The sequence below is a fragment of the Macaca fascicularis genome, chromosome 13 (genome assembly GCF_037993035.2).
Source record: "Macaca fascicularis isolate 582-1 chromosome 13, T2T-MFA8v1.1".
Taxonomy (NCBI): Eukaryota; Metazoa; Chordata; class Mammalia; order Primates; family Cercopithecidae; genus Macaca; species Macaca fascicularis.
In genome coordinates this window covers 101,324,648-101,345,947 of record NC_088387.1, presented here as the reverse complement: position 1 = coordinate 101,345,947, position 21,300 = coordinate 101,324,648, and positions in this window count along the sequence as shown.

Below are 21,300 nucleotides of genomic sequence, written 5' to 3'. Positions count from 1 at the left end.
CTTGAATTTCTAAAGCCTTTCAAAAATTTCTCCTTATCTATAGCATAAGAGCTCTTGGCCCAGCACACAAGATCCTCCCTAATCTGGTTTCAAACTCTCATCCCTGCCCCATCTTCTGTGCCCTGCTCATCTATCTCTGCCTTTCTCCATCCACAAATAGCTCTAGTGCTCTGTACCCTGTGCCTTTGCTAATAGGCTTCCTTCTGCCTTGAATGCCTCCCCATCCTTCCCTCCTGGACAGTTCTGGCTCTTGGGTCCATGTCACCTTATCTGTGAGGTTTCTCTGATTCGTAGCGGTCAAAATGAGTGGCCTTCTCCACAGGGCTTTCCCATGGTATGAGTCCTGGGATCAAAGTTAAATATTAACCAGGTGAAGATAAAGAACAAAGAGGTGTATTCCAGGCAGAGGGAACAGCAAGAGCAAAACCTGGGGTAGGAGAGAACGTGGAAGATTTGTGCCCCAGCAGGTGGTAGCTCAGGAGGGCTGAATGGTAAAGTGTGTGAGTCGTGCATGTGTTAGGGGACCAGGTAGGAGCAGCCAGAAATGAAACCCAAGAGAGGCAGAAGCCGTGCGGTGGAAGTGTGACTTCCCTGCTGGTGACGGGGCGCCACAGAGTGAGTTATGCAGGAAGAAGCCTGGCCAGCTTGTCACTGGGTTCACGTGCCTCCTATAGGGCTGGCCCCGCTCAGCAGATTACAGAGCTGGAGCTTTTCCCAGAATCCTCCAACATGATGAGCTCCCACTGACACTGGGCACAGGCACTGGCCTTCCTCAGCTCCTGGAAACTTGCTGCTTTGTGAGTAGTTTTGTTCCAAGGGTCCCGAGACTTCTGGTTGAAGGATAGCTGAACCCAGGTAAACTCTGGACTCACTCCTGAGGCTTCAGCTCCTATTAAAGTTGCCCCCTCGTCTTAGTGGGATATTTCTGAGAGGCAGCCAGTGGACCTGGAGACCCTCCAGCTTCACTGTTGGCTTCACTGTGGCTGGAGGGCTCCATGCCTTTTGTGTTTTTGACCAGATGGACTGTTTGCTTCAAACAGCTTTCAGAACTCAGGCTCCAACCAAGAGGACGTGGCTGCTATTAGGATGGAAGTAAAGGACAGTGCCCCAGTCTGAGCCCAAAGACACCCCCTCCCCCGGGGAAGAGCTTGTGCTGTGGCGGCCCCACAGAAGCCTGTGTTTTCATTACGGAGCAACTTTAGGAGGAGTGTGTTTGGGGGGAGAAAAAGACGGTGGGGTAATAAGTCTGCAATAATGGGTGCCATGTGGAGGGAAGGCAAAGTTACCCAGTGAAGGAATAGAAAACATGGTTTATATTTTCAACAGTTGGAGAAAGAAATGAAAACTGAATATTTGCTGCACCTGTGAAAACATATTTGATCATGACGGCAAGCCCAGCATTCTTAGTGTGGGATTCATATTTCATAACTCGTGTTCAAACAAGAAAAATGATTATAATGTTAAGTATTTCCTGAGTTTATTTTGATGGATGACAGAATAAGTACTGTATCTTTCACTCATTAAAATACAGATTGGTGTAATTTAATAAATGAACTTAATACACAGATGTTCCAGGCTGTTTTAGCAGGGTGTATATTAATCAACTTCTTTATATATGATCCTCTTTTATATTTTTGAAGAAACTTGCAGGAGCCAAGAATTTATTAGATTTGCATGCTGTAGGACGAGTATCAGATATCAGGTACATGCAGGAGTGTATTAAGATGAAACGGAGCCAGATCCACAGAGCAGCCCGGCCCCAACAAGGGTCGTCCCTGGGCTCCCGGCTGGCTCTCTGCGTTGTCTCAAAGAAGTCCCGGTTCCCTGCTGAACTCGCCTGCTGCCACTGCCTCACAGCCACTCAGAGATGCCTCTGGAGACCTGGGTGGGAATAGTGGCCTTGTATACTTTGGTGGCCCAGATTGGGCAGTGGCTGTGTTGTGGGTAGAGTCCTGCAGCCCAGCAGGGGCCTCAAAGGCCCTTCTCAGGTTCCCTGGCCTCTCCCGGAGGCCTCTCAACTCAATGCTGCTATCCCTTTTCTCACTCCCTCTCGGCAGCACATTCGGGGCTGATGCTTTGTTCAGTCTGAGCTTGTTTGACAGGATGGAAGCTTGTCTTACTAACAAGAGCACAAACTCCTGAAGGCAGGGGCTGTGCCTTCTTCATCTCCCACAGCCCCTGCTCCATGAATGTGGCTCATTTGTCCCCTGTCCTGGATCCATCAGAGAGCCAAGCCCAGTCTCCTGCTGGACCTGGCTTTGGAAGGGGAAACAGAAAGCTCAGCTTGGGCATCCTGGAGGGCTCTGGCTGGGAGTGGTCGGCAGGGTGAGGACACTGTGCTCTCTTAGCTCTCTGGCTGTGGACTGGCCCTGTGGAGGAGAGAGAAAACATCAGAATGGGGACCTCACTTCAGCCACCCTCTCCTCTCCTTTGCAGATCCCGTTGAAAAGCGATATAGGGTCTTAGGAAAGTCCGTCTCTGGCTAGCAGTGGTTGCGTGCAGGGCTAGGAAGAAGGTCTTAGGCCAGATAACACATTTCTTGCGGTTGCTCTGTCCACACAGAACACATAGTTTTCTCTCAGAGCACCTTGCACACTCCTCATAGCTCCAAAACTGCAGTTATCCTACCGAATGCATGAACCAAACACAGACCCCTCCAGGGCCATCTCATCCATTTCCGCACCTCACTCCTCATTAGTGTTTGACCCAGTCCTCCTGTCGTTGCCTGGGTAGATTGTGCAGGTTGGCTGGTACGGCTTTTGTGAGATGAGCTGCAGCCCAGAACACAGCCGCTGGCGTCACTCTGGCCCCCCCAAGGATGGGTGCCCACCGGTGGCTGCAGCTTGAGCTACCCCTTTTTCCCTGCAGCCCCCTGCACACCTCTGTGGCTCATCAATCACATGGGCAGGTCCTGCGGGTGGGTAGTGGCTCTGCTGTCACATGCCTGTTTGCAATAAGCTCCGGTCATAATCATTAATCATTCATTGAGGCTGTGGTTAGCGGCTCTCAGTCAAGGGAATGGTTTCAGGTTTTCCAGGCTAAGTGCCCCTCCAGCAAGCATCCTCAGCCCTTTCATGTCCAGTCATGTGATGTTCTGGGCACACTGAGCTGGCCACCAAGGTCAGGCTTTGTTCTGGAGGGCTGCTCTGAATGCTTCCCTCAGGGCGGGTGGAAGAGAGTTCTGGGCCCCAGCTCTGGTTCAATTGGGTTCAACAAATATTCAAACATTTCCTGAGCACCTCCTAGATGCTAGGACCTCTGCCATTGGGAAAGGATAGGTCCTGAAATTGAGAAGAGTTGGAGCATATTATACTCAGGGCTATGCCCAGCTCCACGAGGGTCCTGCCAGGCTTCAAGGGTGGGGATTCCAGTGTCTGAAGCTATAAGAGTTAGGGCAGGGGCTGAGAGTCTGGGTGTGGAGCTTGTTGGCCTGCTAACTGGATTGTGAAGATGGCCTGAAGATGTTGCTGAGGCTGAGGCTGCAGACTCTATTTCAGTATCTTTCCCCAAGAATTTTTCTTGCCAAGACAACACATTCACTGTGTGATCATCCACTGAGGCTCAACTTTGATCTAATATTAGAACTCTGGGTCTTCAAAGGCAAGAGATCTCACCTGGTTGAGGGAATCAGGTGTGGAAGGCTATGGATAAGAGGAGGGATTTGGCTGGGCTGGGACCTCGGCAAAGACTTCCCCAGGCAGAAGTGGGCAAGGGAAGGCTCTCCAGGTGGACAGAGCAGTGGGAACAAAGGCATAGAGGACAGTCTGAGTCACTGGTGGCCAGGGTCCTTGTGCCAGGGCAGTGGAAAGTGAGGGTGGGAGACCAGGGTGGTGTGGAGGCCCAGAATACTGGGCTGAGTCTCTAGCACTGAGGACCCCAGCTGTCACCACCCTGCCTGCCTGGTCCCTGTGTTCTCACCCACACTTCTCATTCCTGCCACACAAGATGCTTTGCGTGTGTGTGCCAGCTGAACAGCCATTCTCCCAAAACTTTTCTGTTTTTCTCACATTGTTTCCACCACCTGGAAAATTTTTTCTCTCTTTCCCTCCTGGAGAATTTCTACTCATCCTTCAAGATCGAGCTTAGATGCCACTGTTCCTTGCAGCCTTCCCTGACTGCCAGGGTCTGCATAAATGGCCTTCCCTTTGGACTCCACACTGGGGAGTGTGCGATGCTGTTTACCAGTCACCTGGAGCTTACTTTTGGTAGGGAGTGTGGATAGTGATGACCTGAGACCTGCTTCTGCCACCCACTGCCTGTGTAACCACCTCCATCACTTCTTCTGTAAGAGGCAAACAATATTGCAAAGAATTGTGAGTAGCAATAAATAGAATTTTTAAAATGGCATGTGTAATATGCCCACTATGAAGCCTGGCACAGAAGAGGTGCTCAGACAAGGTTAGGCTGCCTCCCTTCCTGAGCACATTTTTCCTTGTATCACCATCCACATTGGCAGGTAAGTCTCTCCCACTAGGCTGGGTGAGCTCTCCAGGGAGTCTATGTTTCTGGCACCTTCTGCATCTAGCACAGTAACCGACTGGTTCAGGGCATGGGCTCACGCCAGGGCCACCTTCAACTCCTTCACAAGGAGAAGGAGCAGCGCCGAGCAGGGCAAGCTGTAGCTGTGGGGACCAAGTTTGTTTGTTTGCTTTTCTTACGAATGTTCTGATTAAGCTAGAAACTTCCTGAAGTCATACAATTCTTCTATCCCCAGAAAGATTTGAATAAAGTATCCTCTTGTGGGAAGGAAAATAGGAGGTAATTAGTTCAGTGGTTTTCAGACTTTGTAAAAGACTGGAACCACTTTTTCAAATGAAATTTTATATGGAATCTTAAGCTCCAAAAACAGACAGCATTATTTTATGAAGATATGCATATTTATTATTATTTATATTAATCATCGACTAATAAATTATCATGTCGACAAATATATTTATTTTATTATCTCAAACTTGTGACAAACAGAAAAGCACAATGAAGCTGTTTTAATCAGCACCAAAATTAGAAATTGGGCATTTTTGGGGATCCGTGTCTTAGTTCAGTTTCAGAATCCAATTTACTTCCATATTTTATTTTGTTTTCACAGCTTGGAGAACATCCTACTTTTTAGTGCTGAGTAGATACAAATGATTATTGTTCTGTGACAGTCTGTCTTGCGACCTCAGAGCCCTACAATTAATCAGACAAGCGGCAGGAGGAGCTCTGTGATGAGATTTCAAAAAAAAAAAAGAGTTCACCTGGTCACACAATGTTTTAGTTGTTCATCTGCACAGTGTTAGGACTGGTTATCTTATCGATTGTATTAAATCACAGCGTTATCAATGACAAAAAATATTTTTTTGTATATTAAGTTTTGAAATGAAATTATTTCTGAAATCCGTAGAGTAGCTTTATGGGTCTTTGGGATTCGAAGCACATGATATGAAAACACTGAATGAGTCTACCCGTGTACACTACAGATGAGTAAACTGAGGCCCGGAATGTGACAAGGACACATCCAGGCCACACAGAGAATTGTTGGTGGGTTGAGATGAGAACTTAGGCCTCCTGCATCCCACCCCAGGCCTCCTTCAACTGTATTCTCTATCTCTTTTACCTAATTTATGCCAATAAAAAAGTGTTTTGCTATTTTAAAAAATAAGTTAGACATCCCAACTCTGTCGTTTGGTTCATAGCTGAGGCCTTCTTACATTCCAGCAAGGGAGCGTGAAACAGGCTGCTTACCGGAGTCAAGAGTACAATCCGGAAACCTCCATCAGTGTCTTTCCATCTCACCAGGAGAATTCTGCCCTGGTGATAGATAATTGAAATGGATTTGGCCAGCAAGGCCTATATAAAATGATGATTTTATGTTTGTTCATCTGTCAGAAAAGTAGAAAGCAAAGCTGGTAATTTGTGTTAACTAAGCACCTTCATTATAAGAACTCAAGGGAAAGGGTGGGGAACAGAACGTTTTTTCGTCCAGCTGTCCCGGATCCTGAGGATGATTTGTGTCGTTAAGAAGAAATTCTAATAATGTTGAGCGTATGGAAAAGTTTAAGCCAAACACGACAGGTCATTTTCTAAGTGTTCAACTTGAATATCAAGAGCTGTGCAGCTTCCTTTCCCAAACTCCTGCTTTTCCCGGCTGGGCCATCTCATATTGTGCCTCCTGCAGGCTGCAGAAGTGGCCTCCATGAATCCTCAGCCCACAGACAGCATCTACCCAGTGAGCCACGACCTGGGACGGAATGTCACAGAGGGACCCACTCTGCCCACTTTTCACCTAAGGAGGCAAGAAAAGGCCTTGCTCTTGGGTGTGTTGGGATGCTCACTCATGGCTGCTGCAGTCTTCTCTTCACCCGCTCCCTCCTGACTGCAGGTTCCATCTGGAGAGTGCTCAGCACCCAATTCCAGACAACACTTTAAGGGTGACCCCTCTTGCATTAAGGCAGCCCTTTCTGGGGTTGTTCTTATGTATAGGGAGAATAGACTAATGCTCCCCAGCAGACTCCTCCATCCTCAGACATTCTTCCTCCACTTGATCTTCCTATGAACCTGGAAATCCCTTCTCAGAAGACAACCTTTCCTGTCCTGGCTAGAATTCAGGGTAGGAATGAATACCCCAGAAGATGGAGACTGACTCTCTTGTTGGGGTAAGTGGCTGGCATTGCTTTGTCTTTCAGAGCAGACATTTCTACACGGTACAAGAAAGCATGAGGGCCCCGGGAGGCTGCAATTGTAGGATAGGACCCCTGAGAAGAGAGGAGAGGAAACAGGGGAAGTTTGAGGTGCTCGGATGGACTGGGCTGTCTGATCTATTTTATCCTAAGAGAAAGAAAGCAAAGAAAGAGTCAATCAGGCGGGACATTTTGAGGTGGGGTTGTCTCGTACCCCTTGGGAAAAGGAAAGCTCTTTGTCTGACCAGCCTTAACTATTAAAGGTGATGAGTGATTCTTCAACTTGCAACAGAGATCCTCTCTTTGTAAAAAGGCTGAGAGCTGAGCTTTCCTATAGAACAAATTTCAAATAGGATTTGATCCAACTACACAGAAAGCGATTTACCCTCATACCTTCAAGAGCACGTTTGTTATGCAAAGCGAAATTGTAATTGGGCTTCAAAAGTAATCAAACAAAAATAAAGAGGTTTTTTTTTTCTTTATTAGAAAAAATAAGGTGTCCCTGCCATACAAATAATGTTTGCTAATTCTGAAGGGTGTTGCTGTAGAGAAAGGAGAGAGAGAGACATGTATGTTTGTGGTCTTCAACTTGAGGCACCCCATGTGGCCTTGAGTTTCAGGTGGTCTACTATGGCTGAAACTACAATGTGGAGTGACACACTGTAACTAAACTTGGAGGAAAACCATATCCTTTGAGACCAACACATGCATCAGCACAGCTGCTCCTGACTGCAGCTGCAGAAGATAGACCCCTCCCCCACCCCCCACAATTTCCTTGGCTAATTAGGAACATCTTCCCTGGATGGCCACCTCTCTCAGGAATTTGGACACAAGGGCACAGCTGAATGCCTCTGCCTTTACTGAATTCAGAACCTTTTTTCTGAGAAAGTTGTACACTGAAGCGTTAAAGGCAGACCTGACAAAATAAGGATCAAAATGTTGCCAATGAGTTTTTTTTTTTATTGCTTTTTCTTTTGGAGCCTTGGTTGACCTTTATGTGTGAGGGGGTAGAAGTGTCCCCAGGAAATCTTAAAAACCTCAGAGGAATCTGTTGACAGACTTCCAGAGAACTGGGTTTTTGTTTGTGTTCTGTAGGCAGAGAATAGCAGATGGACTTTGACGTACTCCAGACATATGAGCATAGTCCTAAAAAAGCAGGTTTCTTTCTTTTAGGCAATGTTTCCTCTTTGGCAGCATTACAACCCTGGGATAAAGAGTTTCATGGCACTACGGTAGGGTCCTGGTTTGATGGCAGTTTTTGAAACATTATAAAGAGCAGTCACCTGGAGGCAGAAGCCCTGCTTGTCAGACAAGTCACCCAAGTGTCATCCATGGTTTCCTCATTTGTAAGTCTGGATAATGAAAAAGCTCTACATACACCCCTGAGCTGTTGTGAAGATTGGATGGGCTGCTGGAGAAACGTGAAACACTTTGTAAGCAAATAGAAGGCTGCAAATGCAGGAGCAGGATAGGGTGGAGGGGATGCATCCATGCAGGGTGAGATCTGAGGGAAGAGAGAAGAGGAGTAGAGGAATGCTTGAATTAATTCCAGAGACAGACATTTTCTCAGTCTCCACAGAGATACACGATCTTCACCTGGAGACCTGAGCCTTGCTTCTATTCTATCTCAGAGGATTCTAGTCCAATAGGAATAACAGGTCACTGCTGAGATGACCCAGTGTATTAATCTCCTTAGAATTCCCTGAGCATGTGACCAGAGGAAACGTCCAAAAATGGGTAAGGCCCTGCTGCATTGACCCAGAGGTCAGCTGAAGCCTCCACCTCCCTTAAGTTCCTGCTGTCCAGTTTATTCTGTGGTGCTGGAGTAGGGGTTGCTGGTGCATCCACAGTGAGAGCAGAAGAAGTGGGACCTACTATATGGAGCACAGAAAGGGAAAGATGCGTAACATTGAAGGTGGCTAGCCTTTCCATGGGCACTTACCCTGAAATGAAATCATAAAAGCTGATGACCCCCGGGCAGCCTGGGCCCAGAATCTAGTCTTTAGTGTTAAACTGGCTTAGCCAGGACTCAGGATCATAACCACCAGCCACTCGTGGACCACTTAAACAGAGACTGTGGAGCCTCCAAAACCCAAGTTGGGACCATTAGTATTTTTGAGATCCCTAAAATCACTGAGCTGAGTGTCTGGTTAATGGAGGTGCTCAGCCTCAGCCCTTTTCTTTTTCCCATCCCCCATTACTCCTAGAAGAATCCAGGATTCTGGTCCAGTCATCTCCCCAACAGAGGTCAGAGCTGGAGCTCTCCAAGGTGCTGATGGCCACACCAACTCCCCCAGAGGGCACATTACAATGCAATTATGCCTTGAAGCCCATCCAGGCTACCTGGGGACCTTTCTTTGCCTCCCTTCTTGTGACAAAGAGGACACTCTGATAGGTTTGAGTGAAAGAAGAGGCTGGTTAGAAATTACAGGTTGGTATAAGAAGACTGACCAAAGCTTCTGAGCACACCTGAGAATGTAAGGATCATGCCCCAAAATGATGCCTGAAGGAGCCTGGCTTGGGAAAAGCCTTGGAAGTAGCTACCCTATGGCCAGCTATGTCCACACCAGTACATTCTCATTACCTGTGAGAAGTAGAAAAATGACACTTTTGACAAGACTCTAAACCTGGGCAGAGGGTGGTGGGTACTTGGGGCATCCTCTCGATAGACTATAGACAAGACCAGTGAAGCCAGCTGAAGGTTGTTTGAGCAGTGCAAGCCAGAGCGAGCACTCTATTAGGGACAGTGACCTTATCACTTGGAGAATCCTAACGGCCCATCCTAGCAGGGCTTAGTGATCATGGGATGTGGCAGTGGGAGGGAGAGAGAAATGCTCTTTTACTTTCAAGTTAATGGCTTGGGAAACTGGACAGATGATAATACCATTCAGCAGGAGAAGGAGCAGGTTTGGGAGTGGAATGATAAATGCAATTTACAACTGTTGAGTGTGAGGTGCCAGTGGTACTTCCAGATGGATTGTCCAATTGGAGTTGAGTATTCAGTTATGGAGCTCAGCAGAGCGGCCTAGGCTAGTGTTATAGACTTGGGAATCATCAGAAAAGAGGATATGGTTTAAGTGATAGGAGAAAGATCAAGCAGGGAAAATGTGTTGAGTGAAAGGAGAAGAGGGTGGAGAACAGGATTGTGATGCGATATCTCCATTTGCTGGGTGTCGTAAGGTTCTGAGACTGTCACAGGGCTGTCATCATCTGCTCACTGACCACTTTGCCAACCTCACACCATTCCAATCACTTCCTTTTCACTCTCCTCTGGCCACAGAAACCTTACTTTCCCAACACACCAAGCTTGTTCCTACCTCAGGGCCTTTGCGTTTGTTATTTCCTCTGCCAGGAAAGCTTTTACTGCATTGCTTCCTATAGCTGGGTCTTTCTCATTATTCAAGTATCAGCTCAAATAAAAACTCCCTGAAAAACTTATCTATGTAGTATTAATTCTTCTAAGTCCCTCTCTACCTCAGCAACCCTGCTTTATTTACTCTGCAGCACTTACTATTATTGAAAGATTGTATTCTGTAATTGTGTACTTCTTACCATCAGTTTTCCCCAACAAAGGTATAAGCCTCTGGAGGTAAGGATCTCATTTGTCTTATTTGCTATTATATCCTCACCTTCTTCAACAGTACCTGCTACATAACAGCTACTTAATAAATAGTTGTCAAATGAATGAAAGAATTGTATTATAGGGGAAATGAAAACCAGAAAACTGTGAGATTCAGTTCAATAAATACTTATAGAGCACCTATTCTGTGTCATGAATTGGAGTACATGACAGAGGCACAAATAAATAACCATGATCTCTATAAGTTTGGAGATTATATAACTATAATCCCAAGGGGGAGATAGAAATATGAATACATACTTTTGAAAAGAGACATTCTACTAGAGAAATGAATGCCGGAAATTGTGGGAATTCAGAAGAGATGTACTTTGTAGAACCTGGAGGTCATGGAAGGCTTCTTGTAGGAAGCTGAGCCTTGGGTGAAGAGCCAGAGTTAGCCAGGTGGACAGGTATGAAGGGGGAATAAAGAAAAATCAAGTGAGGGAAGTTCTGGAGAAGATGAAAAGAGGGTAAGTCAAGAGTACTGCGATATCTTTGAAAAGGAGGAGGGAGCCATTTTCCTTGGAGATTAAAGAGAGGAAGATTAAAATGAAGGTAAATATTGATACATTTGTAGGTATGTATGAAGCGGAAGATGTTGGTGTGGTTCTCTCCTGGTAGTCAGGATTCTGTGGGCATGAAAGTCACCTCAGCACCCATTTGTCCACGAATTCCAGGGCCAGTAGGAGGAGCTCAGATTTTGGCTCAACAGAACAAAGAACTTCCATGGTATATTAGTCCATTCTCATGCTGATATGAAGGAATACCCAGGACTGGGTAATTCATAAAGAAAAGAGGTTTAATTGACTCACAGTTTCACATGGCTTGGGCGGCTTCAGGAAACTTACAATCATGGTTGAAGGCACCTCTTCATAGGGTGGCAGGAGAGAAAGAGTACCAGCAGAGGAAATGCCAGACACTTATAAAACCACCAGACCTCATGCGAATGCACTCATTATCATAAGAACAGCATGGGTGAAACCGCCCCCATGATTTAATTACCACCCACCAGGTCTCTGTCTCTCAACACACAGGGATTATGGGGATTACAATTCAAGATGAGATTTGGGTGGAGACACAGCCAAACCATATCATTCCACCCCTGGCCTCTCACAAATCTCATGTTCTCACATTTCAAAACACAGTCATGCTTTCTCAACATTTTCCCAAAGTATTAACTCATTCCAGCATTAACCCAAAAGTCGAAGTCGAAAGTCTCATCTGAGACACAGCAAGTCCCTTCTGCCTATGAGCCTGTAAAATCAAAGCAAGTTAGTTACTTCTTAGATACAATGGGGGTTCAGATGTTGGGTAAATACATCCATTCCAAATGGAAGAAATCGGCCAAAATGAAGGGGCTACAGGCCCTATGTAAGTCTGAAGTCCAGTAGGGCAGTCATTAAACCTTAAAGTTCCTAAATGATCTCCTTTGATTCCACGTCTCACATGATGCAAGTCTCACATGATGCAAGAGGATGGTTCCCATGGCTTTGGGCAGCTCCACCCCTGTGGCTTTGCAGGATACAGCCCCCCTCCTGGCTGCTCTCAAGGCTGGTGTTGAGTGTCTGTGGCTTTTCCAGGCATACAGTGCAAGCTGTCACTTGATCTACCATTCTGGGATCTGGAGGTTGGTGACCCTCTTCTCACAGCTCCACTAGGTAGTACCCCTGAAGGGACTCTGTCTGGGGGTTCCAACCCCACATTTTCCTTTTGCTCTGCCCTAGCAGAGGTTCTTCATGAGAGCTCCACCCCTGCAGCAGACTTCTACCTGGACATTCAGACATATCCATTACATCCTCTGAAATCCAGGCAGAGATTCCCAAACCTCAATTCTTGTCTTCTGTGCATCCATAGGACCAACACCACATGGAAGCTGCCAAGGCTTGGGGATTACAGCCTCTAAAGCAATGGCCTAAGCTGTACCTTGGCCCCTTTTAGCCATGGCTGTAGCCTCTGTGGCACAGGGCACCAAGTCTCGAGGTTGCACACAGTTGGTGCCCTGGACCCAGCCTGGGAAACCACTTTTCCCTCCTAGGCCTCTGGGCCTATGATGGGAGGTGCTGCCATGAAGGTCTCTGACATGCCCTGGAGATGTTTTCCCCATTTTCTTGGTGATTATCATTTGGCTCCTCATTACTTATGCAAATTTTTGTGGCTGGCTTGAATTTCTCCCCAGAAAATGGATTTTTCTTTTCTACTGCATCCTCAGACTGCAAATTTTCTAAACTTTTATGCTCTGTCACCTCTTGAATGCTTTGCTGCTTAGAAATTTCTTCCACCAGATACCCTAAATGATCTCTCTCAAGTTCAAAGTTCCACAGTTATCTAGGGAAGGAGCAAAATGCCACCAGTCTCTTTGCTAAAGCATAGCAAGGGTAATCTTTACTCCAGTTTCCAACAAGTTTCTCATCTCCATCTGATACCACCTCAGCCTGGACTTCATTGTCCATATCATTATCAGCATTTTGGTGAAAGCCATTCAACAAGTCTCTAGGAAGTTCCAAACTTTCCTATATTTTCCTGTCTTCTTCTGAGCCCTCCAAACTGTTCCAGCCTCTGCCTGTTACCCAGTTCCAAAGTTGCTTTCACATTTTTGGGTATCCTTATAGCACACCCCACTCCTGGTACCAATGTACTGTTTTAGTTTGTTCTCATGGTGCTATGAAGAAACACCTGAGACTGGGTAATTTATAAAGAAAAGAGGTTTAATTGACTCACAGTTCTGCATGGCTTGGGAGGCCTCAGGAAACTTACAATCATGGTGGAGGGCATCTCTTCACAGGGTGGCAGGAGAGAGAAAGTGCCAGCAGGGGAAATGCCAGATGCTTATAAAACCATCAGATCTCATGAGAACTCACTCACTATCACAAGAACAGCATGTGGGAAATCACCTCCATGATTCAATTACTTCCCAGTGGGTCCCTCCCACAACATGTTGGGATTATGGGGATTACAATTCAAGATGAAATTTGGGTGGGGGCACAGGCAAAGCATATCACATGATAAGAGCTGCCCCAAAATGGAAAGTGCTGCCGCTGGAGTCAGTGAGCTCCTCATCCCTTGCTGTGTCTGAGCAGGACCATTGCAGGACTTGGGCTTTGGATTGGGCAGTGTAGTCTACTGCCTTTTGGTCCTTACTCCACATTATGGAGGGTAATTTGCTTTACTCAAAGTCTATTGATTAAAGTGTTTGTTTTCTTTTGAAACAGGGTCTTGCTCTGTCGCCCAGGTGGAGTGCAGTGGCATGAACTTGGCTTACTGTAACCTCTGCCTCCCAGGCTCAACCAATCCTCCCACTTGAGCTGGGACCACAGGTGTGTGCCACCATGCCTGGCTAGGTTTTGTATATTTTGCAGAGATGGGGATCTTGCTATATTTCCCAGGGTGGTCTCCAACTCCTGAACTCAAGCAATCTAACCACCTCAGCCTTCCAAAGTGCTAGGATTATAGATGTGGGCCACTGTGCCTGGCCTACTGATTTACAAGCTAATCACATCTAAAAAATACCTTCATAATCACATCTAGACTAGTGCTTGACCAAATATCTGTATACTATGGCCCAGCCAAGTTAACACATAAAATTAACCATCCACATTTGGGACACCTGCTGTGAGCCTGTTCACAACCATGTCAGCTGTGGGTAAATAATTTCGCAGGTTATTTAAGGGCCAAGGTGTCCCTCCTTCTTATTCTGCTCATCACAGACATGCACTCGGGGATGGAAGAACAGGGAATGTTGGTGCCCTTCTCAGGAATTTGCCCACATTCCTACCCAATCATATTTGCTCCTTCCATCCTGGTCCTTCCAGATTCTCCAGTCCAAATCTCACTTCAAACCCCTTTCCCCTGACATTACATTTTGGACAGTCGTCATTCTCTCCCTGGGAATTCTCCCTCACATTTGATGCCAGTATGGAACACATTGACCCTTTCAGCAGATAATGGATTCTTCAGCTCCCACACTGTCCTTCATAGGTATGGGAAAGTTACGCTACAGAAAAATTCTCATTTCCATTTTGAAGTTGGAAAATTTCCAATGGAAAGGAATTATATTACTTGCCCCCAAAATCTTTCAAAGCAAGTCTCGTGCTGCCAACAGTGGGGTTTTCTGCATAGCCACACTGTTCCCCATCTGTGTCAGAATCCTCAGTGCATTTTTCAAGCTTAGTGCCCCAGACATCTCCAGCCTAATAAGAATAAGGTGCCCTGGGCTGGTTCCCAGCCAGGGAGGGAGTGAGCAGACACACATTCCTTTGAAGCCTGTTTCAGATTCTGGAATGCTTTACTGGAAACCACACAATCTCAGGAGAGATTCATCACCTCTCGGTGCTGCCTTTGGACTAGGTCAGGACAGGGGCCCTGAACCCCTGAATGAGACAGTGTCTGCCCTGATTAGTGGCTTCCTGTGTGGTGGCTGCAGGAGTTATTCAGACCTAGCCTAGGCAGATCTGGCTGAAATTCAGAGTGAACTCCCCACCTTATCTCCTCTCTCCCCATCCCTCCTCTTTCCTCATCCCATAGTTAGCTCCTACATATGCACAGCTGAGAGATGCTCACAGAGGATGAGGATTCAGTCTTTGGAAATCTGGACAGAAACCCCAGGGCCAGAAGCACAAGCAGAGAAAAGCATCTCTGGGCTTGGGCCTGGAAACATTCTCCTGCCCAGCAACTGGGGATAGGGTTTGCATATTGAGGTGGAGGTGTTCCAGGCAGGCAGCTGTGGGGATAGTCATGTGAGCTCTGGATGTGAAGTCAAGTGCCTTGAGACCCTGTGCTGATTTTGCAGTTCCCTTCATGGTGACCTCAGGCAAGTCACATAGTCAGAGAATAGTGATTGCCAGATGTCCCCATGGGAATCATCTTTCTACCTCTCCTACTTTAGAATTGGGGAACCTCCAGGAATCCACAGGACTGACTTAAGGTCTCACAGTGAGGTGGCGTCAGAGGCAAAACTAAAAGCAAAGTATCCCAACCTATTTGTTTCCCAATCATTGCCTCAATTCCTCCTTAATTTCTCTAGACCTCAGAGTTTTTCCACTGCCAAATGAGGGCCAGTAATATCTCCCTCCAAGGACCCCTGTCAGAATCAAAGGCGATCATAAAGATTCTACAAAGGTGACAATGCTGGGTTCTCAGAGGCCTCTTGGAGCCTTAGTGGCACCTACTTACATGTCCTGACCTGGGAGCAGCTGTAGGTTGCTGTCCTATATTTGATCCATGGGTGTGAATTGCAGGTTTGGGGATGCCAGGGTTGATGCCCAGCTGGTGCTCAGGACTATGTCTGTAACGGTTGTTAAAAACTGCAACACTTGCTGCCCCAAACTCTCTGAGTGCCCTTCTGCCACCTTGGCCCCTCCCCCAGTAATTGTTGGACCCTCTCACAATCCAGAAATTAAAGGAGAAATATCTGAGATAGCAGGAGTTCTCTAAGGACCCTGCTCTAGGCCCATTGCTCCTCAGGATGGTCAGTGCTCCATCATATAATATATTTTGAATATCCCTGTTTTGGTTATCTCTTTTTATGCAAAAAACTGCCCTGAAACTTTTTATTTATTATTTGTGATTATCTTTCAAATGTCTGTGGGTTGACCAGGCTCACCTGGCTGACTCCCCATAGGGATCCCTCATGTGATTGCAGTCAGATGGTCATTGGAACTGAAGTTTATCTGAAGGCTCAACTGAGCTGGACATCTGAGAGCTTGTTTATGTGGTTGGCTGTTGGTGGTGGCTGTCAGTGGGAGCTCAGTGGGAGCTCAGTGGGGCTGTCAACTGGAACATCTATGCTTGTCCTTTCCAAGTAGCTTTGGCTTCTCACAGCAGGGTGCCTGATTTTCCAGAGAGAGAGAGCAACAGCATCCCAAGAACCAGCATGTCAAAGGCAGGAAGCAGAACTGGTCCTGTGTTATTTCCACTGTGCTCTACTTGTCAAAGTGGTCAAGAGCCCTCCTAGATTCAAGGGCATGGGAGGATGCCAAGGTCACATTGTAGAAGAGCATATCAGGTGGGAGATATTCATTTTTGGATATCTGTCACTGCTGGAAAACCTCACCAGACTTGAAATCAGGCTGTCTGAAGTCCCCTCCCTTTCCTTCCCAGGCGGGCCTTCATCAACTAGGGTACAAGAGTCTCCTCCCTTCCCTGAAGTTCCCTGTCCTTCCTTTTTACCTCTCTATCCAAGAAAAGAGCTGCAAGTAGTTTTTCACACTCTTACACCAAAGGCCTCCACAGACACTTCGGCCAGATTTGCATCAACTACAGGTAACATGGCATGTCATTTCCTGGCCAGAACAAAGGGTGACATGAACCTCAGAGGTGTGAAGAAGACCAGTGTGGAATTTCTTTTTCTGTATGTATGTTGGGGAGAGGGGGAGTGTGGCAGGAAGCATTGTTGTCAGAAGTTTTTGGGCAAACTTTGGTCCCTGCCAGAGAAATGGGTCTGAGATAATGATGGAATACAGTATGTCATGAAATAGTTATCTGAAAAGACTTTGCATTCCCTAAGCAAGTCAAAGCTCCATATCTTTGTAATTAAATTCTCACTCCTACCTGCAAATTCCTGCCCCCCTAAGTTGCATTCTGAGAAGTGCCTGGCCAGCTCCGATTGCTGCTCAGAAAGACTGTACCCTCATGTTGCATGAGCCAGTGGAGGGATTGGGGTCATCGTCAACCATCATTAGTATCTACAGCCATTGCACTGATCTCATTCTCCCCTTTCAGTGTAAAGTATGGATGCATCTGAAATCCATGTCCCTGCCATGCACTCCCTAGCTCCTCTCCCTGTCCAACTCTTGCCAAACTGTCTTAGAGAGAAGAATTTGCATGCCCTTCTGTTCAACGCAGGAAAAACGAAGTGACTTTTTGACTCTCTCCATTCATCCAACCCCCAATGCACTTTGTAACTGAGGGAAAATCTGTTATTCATAAAGAAAAACAAAGGATGATAAATTATATGACCTTATAAAATATATTAACATGAATCCACACCTTCTTCTGGATAATTGAATTTAGGGTGACACCAGCCAGAATGTGCTGCTTCTGCAGGAATGCCAGTCTGAATGCCAGGAATGATTTTCGTTCTTTTAGTACAATCTCACAAAGACCTGGCTAAGTCCAAGGGCCTCCATTGTCTCCAGGCCAGCACGTGTTGTAATCTTGTCCACAATTTCATTGCTCAGTCTGAGTTAGGAGCTTCATTAAAATGATATGTCTTTCTCAGAGGTGTAAATGACAAGTGACCTTCTAACAAAATGTGGCCTCATTAGATGACAGGAAGAATTAAATGTCACAACGCAGGATGGCAAGGTTTTGGTATTTATGAAGGTCAAATCAAGGGTGAGTAATATAACAGAGTATTCCATTTAAAGTCAGACCAGTGTTCCTGGGAAACATTGCTGCTGCTGCTCTTTGGTGCTGTAAGAAATGGGTTTTCTGTAGGCTTTGCTTGTAGTGTAAGTTTGTGGGCTGTTTATGCTTTGCATGAAACAACCACCATATTTTAATTATAACTGGATGACTGGTTTGGGAAAACAAGCTGGAAAATGTCCAGAAATAACTCATTTCTGCCAATGGTTTTAATCTTCCATTCTAACCAATTATTCATTGGTGAACCGGCATTTTGCCAAAGAAGAGGCTTCAGGAGACAGGCTGCTTTGCTCATCTGAGAATCCCAGTGATTTGGCTCTGTTGGACATCCTGTCTTTGCAGATCTTGTCTTTATCTCTTCAAGTAATAGAACGAATCTGATTTTTAAAGCTAAGATCAGTGCAATTCACTGCACTGGGGCTACTCAGTGTAATGACGAAAGGACTTAGGGTTTATAGGAATTGGCATTCTGATTGAACCGATCCTAAGATCTGGAGGCTGTTGAAGCAAGAAGCAAGGGAGAATTACGAGGATGAAGAATGTTGAGACACACAGCGTGGTCCATTTCAGGTGGAAGGAGTTTGTCTTCTTAAGCCCCCATCTTCTTGGGGACCCAGGAACATGGCCGCCATATAGGATTGTGTAGGTTATACACAAGTGCACCCAGTCAAAGGGATGAGTTGTGGGCAAGTTTTCACCTGTGCTCCAGTTGCTAAGCCCTGGGGATAGGCTGTATCTATGCAGGGCTGGGCTTGGCAAACTGTGACCCATGAGTCAAATCAGGTCTACCACCTGGTTTTGAAAATAAAAAATATTTTAGAACTCAGGCCCATTTATTGATATGTTGCCTGTGGCAGCTTTTGTGCTACAGTGGCACAGTTGAGTAGTTGTGAAAGAGATCTTATAGTCCCCAAGGTCTAAAGTATTTACTATCTGACCCTTAACAGAAAAAGTTTGCAGATAACTGATCGAGAGGTAGGGGCATCTTTCTTTAATTTGCAAAAGGCACTCTCTTCCTGCCAATTCCTGCCAATTCAGAGTTGGATCTTAAAGAGAGGGTTGCATTTTTCTAATTTGCACTAAGGTGCCTCATGGGTTAGCATGGCCTTATGGAGGAGATCCCAGGCATGTCCCTCACAGGGTGGAAGCCTCAGAGTAGTCAGGGCGGCTTGCATGGCCTCACCCCAGCCCACCGCAGGCTATTGCTGGACTCTGGAGCTGGTTCCAGGCAGTAGAAGAGCCACAGGCCTGTTGCTCAGAGAGGCTGTTTGGGGAGCCAGGGTCTGGTTGCTGCTGCTCCCAGAGGTAAAACAAAATGCTTTCCTTGTTCGTTTTCCAAATAACCGTAAAAGAGAAGGTTTGTTTTTGGATCTTTGTCGCTGGCCACTTCATAAAGAAATGCGAACTGTCTCAAGACTTATCATCAGCCACTTGTTTACACAGCAGGGCTGATTGACACGGTTTATTTTTCTGCGGTTTTTCTTGTAATCTAAAGTGAAATGTGAACTAGTGAATTCATGGAGTTCGCTTCACCTTTTGCAACCCAGAACCTGCAAGGGAGGTGCTGTTGGTCCTTATTGCTGCCCGGTGACTGTTTTTACATGTGTGAACATTATATGTCCTGCTTAGATCTAGTTGCACCCACCTGAAAGGTCTGGCCAACAGTATCTGAAAACTCCAGGATCCCTTGTCCTCCCCAGGGAATCAATGGACCAAACAGGACCAGTGCTTTGTAGAACATGCACCTGGAAGGGAACTCAGAGTTGTCCTGTCTTTTGGAAGCTCTGGAATCCCTCCCTGGGTTCAGATAGGAGTCAGCCCTAGTGAGGTACAGCAGCTTTCCCAAGGCCTCACAGAACTTGGTGGTACCTCCTCTGCTCAACCATCTGTGGGCAGGACTTGGAGTCCAGGCAGAGTTTTGTGGCAGGAAAGAGATCCCATGGTGGCCCGGATCTCAGGGAGTAGGGGCCTGGTGAGAATAATGGTGTCTACATTTTCAGCATACCCAACACATGTAATCCCATTGGGTAGCCCCAACATCCTCTGAGGCTGACACTGCTTCCTCATATTCCATTAGTTGTTGTATATATTTTACAGATCATTTCAAATATGTCTATCTGGATGGAAGGGGATGATAAATCTAATGACCTGTACATGTTAAAGGGACATTGTAATGGGAAAACAGCAAGCATAACAACAAAACCTCTAGTCTCATTAATGCCATACCCTATTTTTAAAAAGTTGACTATGAGAAATCACAACAGAAATGTGCTGGGTACAGACAAGGTCATGAGGACAGATCTAGGAGTCTGAGGTTTGGGGGAGCCTGAATCAGGGATGAGAAGGCTCTTCTTAGAAAATAGTGCCACAAGGGGCTGCCTTGCATGGGACAAAAGCCCAAAGCTGTTAGTTGCCTCTCCTTGGAGGAGAGAGACATCAAGATGGGCAGCATCCAGAATCCACAAGGTATTTTCAGGCCACTTCTAAGGGCTGCAGCCACTCTCACCAGACCCCAAGAAGACAGGTTTGTCCTTTCCCTTCCTCCTGGTCTTGTGGCACCAGCCTGTTGTCCACAAGGTTGCGGGAGCCCTAGAGCTTGGCCTGGGTGTGTTATGCAGAACATGCACAGTACCAAGGTCTGTCTGGAGCCTGCTTTCTGCAGGACTTCATGCCATGTTGCCACCTTGCCTCCCATATCTTCACCCCTCCTCACTCCATACAAATCCACGTTACTCACGGAGACCCTGTATTGGCTACAGGAATCTTTTGTGGGAGGATAGTTGGCTTTTTTTCACTGGGCATCTTCCTCATAACTGAGACACATCAACTAGCCTTGCTCAGCAAATGAACAAATTCCCCCAAAGTAAGTTGGGGGAGTGTCATTGATCTTAGGACACACTGAACTGAGTGCAAGTGTGTGAGTGTGTGTGCGTGCATGCGTGTGACTTCCTCATGGGAACCTTGTTAGCCCTCTCTGCCTTCATTGGGCAGACTTGCATGCAGAAAGCAGGAAGAAACATTTCAGATGAAACGAGGCAGGGTTTGAGGCCTGGGAGAGAGTGAGAACCCTCGCACCTCTCCCTGAAGCCATGTCTCATTCTCTGAATCCCAGCTTTGGAAAAGGCTCTCATTTATTTGGGAACGTTTGTTGGGCTCCTGCCTTGCCTAGTGGCACAGGAGGGATTTGATGGTCTGTAAAGGCCTGTTCCTGCTTGCCAGTTTGTGGTTCAGGGACAGGTAGAAGATAACAAAAGTTTCTTACATTCAAGTTATGAAATCTTTATCAGAAGAAATCAAATTCTGTCCTAAGTTGACTTTCTCAGGTCTATATCACCAATCAGAAGCAATTCTTGAAGGAAGACTTGTCTATGCAGGGCCAGCAGTTGATAAGGATCTTAATTTCTCCTCCCTGCTTATGCATCTCTCTTCCTGTGAGTTGGATGAATCATCTGGTTTTGGTGGAGACCACTTTGGCCAGGGCTCCACAGCACCAGAGCTGCAGTCTCTAGAGTCTGAGAGACAGAACTGAAGTTCTGTTCCTTTTTGTAAGGGATAGACCCAGTCCTCGGGTTGTACCAGCTAGAAGAAGGAGACTCTCAGGGTTAATTTCACCTGAAATCAAAGCCAAGAATTCCAAGAGTGCCATCCTGTGCAGGGAGG